General features: G+C 38.0%; 1 long non-coding RNA gene across 1 annotated transcript; it reads left to right on the top strand.

The window, feature by feature from the left end:
• Positions 1 to 5,153: 5,153 nt before the first annotated feature.
• LOC311095069 lies at positions 5,154 to 5,844 on the top strand. Its single transcript, XR_014608761.1, has 3 exons — positions 5,154 to 5,269; positions 5,394 to 5,461; positions 5,733 to 5,844. It is a non-coding gene; the product is annotated as an uncharacterized lncRNA (long non-coding RNA).
• The last annotated feature ends 288 nt before the right edge of the window (positions 5,845 to 6,132 follow it).

Genomic DNA, 6,132 nt, shown 5'->3' with positions numbered 1-6,132 from the left:
TCAAGTTTGTACAATGTTCTTTAGAGTGGGTGAATTTAAATACAAAAGAAAGCCAAATCGCCCAAAAATCTGTGGAAAAATATAAAATCACAGAAGGCCACATTCCAGATGTGCCAATTCATGTTGGCTACCATAGAGAATGCTACATGCAGTATGCTAACAAAAGAAATATTGAGAGAGCCAGCAAGAAGAAAGAAAAGACAGTACAGGAAGCTTAAGGTTTGTAAAGCATCTTTATCCTCCTGGGACCAAGGAATAGACTTTTGTCCAGGGCCGTCCATAAGGGGGGATAAAGGGGAACGTTTTCTGGGGCCCAGCCGCTAGAGGGGGCCCATGCAGTCCAGCTATAATTATGTTCATCCTAAATATAAGCAAAAGTTACCATATTTTATTTTGAACCAAAATAGCACCATTAATTGTTGAAAGTGAGAAAAAAATGCATTTTATTTAATGTTGCTTGAGTAAAATGTAGCCTGTGTCATAATGAAACACCCCTTTCCTGAAAATGGTCTGAGCTATTTTTTGTTGTACTTAATATCGCGAGCGGGCGCGGGCGCCGTGAGCGCTGAGCGAGCAGCAGGTACGAGTAGTGAGTTGTCGTCGAAAAAGATGGATAAAGCAAAAAAGCTGGCGGGGGCTAAACATAGAAAAAGAAAGAGGGAAAAGGAGATGGCATGTCAATTGGTGAGACAGCAGCTAAATAAGTGGATGAAAGGCAACAGGTAGGATTTAAAGTGTGACGTCCAGGCATGTAGGTCCATCTGGCCATCGGGACTACCGGGAGATTCCCAGTGGGCCGACGTGCTTTTTGGGCCGATGCATCCCATACTTTTTTTCTTTGTTTGTCTTAACGGCCCATAAAACTGTACATTCGTTTTGTTTTGTTCTGCTTAATCGGCGGCGCTGGGTTAGTGCCGGTGTAATGCATTGGTCAAAAAAAGTCAGCATTAGTTTTTTTTCTGAAACACCGGCCCATGAAACAAGTAGATCAGCGGCCCATTGGTTCTTTGGAACTATACGGTTATCCGGACCAGTGACGGGTAGGTTTAGGGGCGGGGTTAGGGGTAGGCCATCGTATGGTCCAGATAGCCGTATAGTACCGGCTCTTTTCTTGATGGTCACTGGGCTGGCCCAATCACATCTTTAATGTGAAGTATAGAAATATACTCTTTCAAGTATAGAAATTAGTACAAAACTAATTATGAAAGTTTCCTTTATTTTTCAGTGCATTTGTTTTACAATATATGGCTATTATATCATGGGATTAATATTATAACTATTATCATGTAGTAGTGTAATGTAGACAGACACTGCAACTAAAAGAGGTTTTAATTTTTAATTTGCACACTGAATATGGGTTGGAGTTTTTCATTTTGAACTCTCAAAGTGCACCAGATTGAAGAATTTAACATTAAAAAGCACAACATTTTCTTACGGGGGGGTGCCCCCCTACCCCCCTACCCCCCTACCCCCCTAGAGGTACAGAGGTCCACTCACCACAGCTTTACCAAAAATCCTGTAAGAAACACTGGTATTGCTATGGCAATGCAGTTTATATATTTATTTATTTATTTATTTGATTCATCACTGTGGAGTATAGTTCAATTGTATTAATAAATGACATTTTTTTACTTATTTCATCTATTAACTCTCACTCGTTCCTACTCACTCATTACATGGCACACTTATTTATTTATTTGTTGGTTTTTTTGTTTTGTTTTGTCACTCAGTGACAGCAAAATTGTTGCTGCATACCCTTCTGACACTGGGTAGTTGCGCCCCTGAGTCTCTCTCAGTTAAATGTATGTGTTAATGTAGAAGAGAGAGAGAGAGAGAGAGAGCACACGCATGATATGAGTAGCCTATAGCAGATTTGGGGAGGGCCCATTCACTGGACCTTTTCAGGGGCCCAGTCATTTCTGTGGGCGGGCCTGGCCACATCCATGAGTAACTTACACAAGCCCGTAGGCAGGGGGGGTTCGGGTGGTTCGAACGAACCCCCCCTCACTGCCAAAGTGAGGTCCAGTCTTTTTTTTTTTTTTTCATGTGATTATTGTCATCATTGTTTTAATCAATGCTTGTGACAAATATTCTGGGTTGCTATTTCAAATTAATATGATTATTGTAGCTGGACGTGTGTGGTTGCAACCCAGTCTCACGGCAGTTCGTGATGTGGTCACGTAATTTAATCTATTTATTCGTGGCAGGGACACGTTAATTTCGTTATTTTCGTAACTCCAGCACGTTTTTTAAACTAATGCATTTCAATTGGATGAATCTTTCGTGCAACAGCACGATTCTTTCTGCCAATCAGGCTGGAGCACAGAAGCTGTTTAATCAACATTTATTCACGAGATCTTATCACGGTTTATATATTAATTATGTATCATTATTTCGGTCTTTTTCGGTTATTATTTCGAAGCTGGATTGCTTTGCTGTTTATTTATTTAACTTATGTTTATTGATAGTTTTAAAACTATAACGCTACATCTATCAACATTTATTTAGATGTCACCATTGTATTCATTAATTTCTTTATTTTAATAATATTATTTCGGTCTTGAAATATTAGGCTACAGTAAGCCAGAACACGGGCCGAGCGTTTTTTAAAAAAAAAAAAGTTTTTTAAAAATTGAAAAGTCCAAAGATCTGTAGGCCTATCTCTGCTAAATGAATTTAACATACGTTTGTGATGCCCCTTTATTTTTTATATTTTTTGTTATTTTTATTTTATTTTTTGGTTCTTTTTATTTAAACTATATTGTTACGAAATGTGAAAATGTTATGTGTCAAGGACTTGATATTGAAATCTGTAATTTAAAAAATTCAATAAAAAAATTCAATAAAAAATAAAAAAAGAACCTTTGCGCATCTTACAGCAAAAAAAAAAAAAAAAAAAACTTTTTTTTTTTTTTTACAGTAAGTTAAGCTCCGAAATATATATTTTAAAAGTTTCAGGGAGTTTCTTCTGATGCTCTGTTGAAATAATAAAAATATTTTTTAATTTGTTTAATTATTATTATTATTTTTATATTTTTCAACAATATCCGGATGACGGAGCTCGTGCCAATTACTTCTCTGGAGTCGTTGATTAAGGTAGGCTAAAATTATTACCTCATGAACAAGTAGCCTATAAATATACATGCAAAAGTGTAGTCAAGTATGTAACGTTATGTTGCTGGGGTGATCATGACTGCCTTATGCCCTATTTTAACTTTTTTGTGACATTGCTTTGGTGTTTCCATTTGTCTGATATAAAACCCTATAAAGTGCTAACTGCATGTCCTAGCATGTCACATGTTAGTGTAGCCTAACGTACTAGTTCACAAACTTTTTCTCAACTCTTCCTTTTCACTTTTCGTGTATTTTAATAATGTGATATTAACATTTGACATGCATTACACACATACACATACACACACTGTATTATTGTGTAAATGGCAGTTAAAAATCAGAGAAATGTTTACCCTTATCACAATGTCATCACGAACAAAGTTCAAAACTCAGAAGAATGACTGGTTAAGACAATTTGACCATTGAGATTAAGAAAGCATATAGCATCCCTTGCATAGTGTGATTTTAAATCATAGTGTGATATTAAATCAGAATGTTTCTATCGGTATTTATGCCTATATTATACATAAATATCTTTCTCTTTTTTCTTTCTTTTTTTCCTCAGACAACATGGTTTCTAATCAAAAGAAATGCCCCAACTGCCCCCAGGTCATGCCCTGTGCCACTAAGATTTGTAAGGCCTGTGGGGCAGAGCAGCCCAAGAAGGCTCGTTTGATGAAGAGGCTGCAGGCCCTTGATATGAAGAAGGGGGAGTGGCTTGGCAATCTTAAAAAAAAACACAATGAGGCAGCCATGCGGGATGAAGCCATCATTTTGGTGTGTACAATTAACACTACCTTTTTTAATAGGGTCGCCACATTTACCAGTCCTGATTGAGTGACATTTTTGACAGAAGATCATAATATATTTTTCAAATTCTTTTATTTTTATTTTTGAAAAGAGCGATTTAAGCCAGATTTCTGAAATATAGGGTTTACCGACCTCTAAACAGTTTAAACACCAAATGCATGGGTCAAGGTGCACAGTTCTAAGAAGCTATATACATTAAAATAGAAAGATAAATATGGTTTGTATACTGTGTGATTTTGATTGGTGGTGGGTAGAAGAAAGTCCTCGTGGAGGAGGCGGGGCCGGAAGGCCTCGTGGAGGAGGCGGGGCCGGAAGGCCTCGTGGAGGAGGAGGGGCCGGAAGGCCTCGTGGAGGAGGCGGGGCCGGAAGGCCTCGTGGAGGAGGAGGCGGGGCCGGAAGGCCTCGTGGAGGAGGCGGGGCCGGAAGGCCTTGTGGAGGAGGCGGGGCTGGAAGGCCCCGCTGTGGTGACGGCAGGCCTTTTGGAGAAGGCGGGTGAAATACATCTACCTAAAAAAGGTAACTCTTACAGCTAACTACAAAGCTCTTAAAGCAACATTCCACTGTGTTTTAGTTAATTCGCTCACTTGCTGTCAACCAGAGAGTTAGATTAGGCAGGGACATATAATTTTTTTGTATTTGCATGCAACATCCCAGTTCGACATATCCCCCTATTAGCCTAATTCAATTGAAGTCGGAGGGGCCGACTAGCATGTAAGCTAAAGGCTAGTTGTCTCCAACTGAAATCATTAGCTTAGATTGGCCCAAGTACTCCTGTGATTTGGCTAAGCTAATGATGTCAGTTGTTACAATGGAGTTTATTGCACACATAAGAAAGATTATGGTATGTACTGTATCCAACAACTTTTTCAGCAATTTTGCTGGGCAACTTCTCAACCGATTGATTTAGTTCTGATTGGGTGTTCATGATCATTTTTGTGGTAGGACATAGGTTACACATGAGGGTTTGTGTGTGTGTGTGTGTGTGTGTGTGTGTGTGTGTGTGTGTGTGTGTGTGTGTGTGAGCGAGCAAGTGAGTGTGTGAATGTGTGCCTGTTTTAATGAACATGTATAAAAAGACATACTTAGATAGTCCTTAATTGTTTGCCATTCCATACTTAGTTTTACATCTGATTTCTTCAAAACCACAGGGTCAACAGGGAAGAGAAAGCGGAAGTCAGGCATGTTTTGCATTTGTCAGGTTTTTTTAATGATATTGTTATTTGTAATAAATTCTATGATGAGCAAGACCGTTTCTGAATTGTTTGCCTTTTTGCAGAGTGGATATATGTATTTTTCTATCCCACAGAGGCAGAAATGGATAAAAGCAAAAAACAAAAACAAAAAAGTAAGTTTAAATGAATTAATACATTTGCATTCAGACTTGATATTTGATCACTTTGATGTGAATGCTTGACCTGGATATGTTAATGATGTTGTTGTGTTCCTAATCTGAGTTTTGATGCCTTCAGATTGCTCCTACCACACAGGCCTGGGTATTTATCCAATTAGGAGTGCTCTGAAAGAAAGAGTGAGAAAGGTAAGACATGCATAACTGAACACCATACTACTCTTTATTTGTTCTATTTACGTCAAAATAAAGTCAAAATGTCAAGTTAAAATACCCGTCAATCACAGAAGTAAAGATGGCAAATAGTCAAATAATGTAAATATTGTATAAAGTATATACTACAGTCTCTTGACTAAAATACTTTAAATATCATGGTAAAACATGAAACAGGAAACATGGTGGCTGTTACCAAAGCCTGATGCAAAAAATGTGTAAGCATGTATTGTTGTTCCTGTCATAGGGCCAAACAGAATTACTTATTGACTGGGAGCCTTGTGCAGCATGGTATGTGTTTTACTATATGACAAATACAGAAATAAGATTGCTCTGACTCTCTATTTCACTCTCATTAACCCTCTGGGGTCTGGGCTGTTTTTGGGGCCCTTGAGATGTTCTGACATGCCCTGACATTTGTGCTTTTTTCAGTTGCTTATAAACATATTAATGGCAAAGGTGTAAATTCACTCTATATAGCACAAACAGGGCTACCATAATATGTGAGCCACGTGTATGTACATGTTTTCATTTTTGAGAGAATAATGTTTATGCATGGTTATTGAAAAAACTAAAAACTAAAGTTTCTGAAATAAGGCCACAAAACACATAGTAAATATGTGTCAATAAGACTTTTGACTAATGGA

Source organism: Abramis brama, assembly GCF_963993115.1.
Source record: "Abramis brama genome assembly, chromosome: 13".
NCBI classification, from domain to species: domain Eukaryota; kingdom Metazoa; phylum Chordata; class Actinopteri; order Cypriniformes; family Leuciscidae; genus Abramis; species Abramis brama.
The sequence above is the reverse complement of the archived record's forward strand: the minus strand, read 5'-3'. Positions and strand labels throughout refer to the sequence as shown.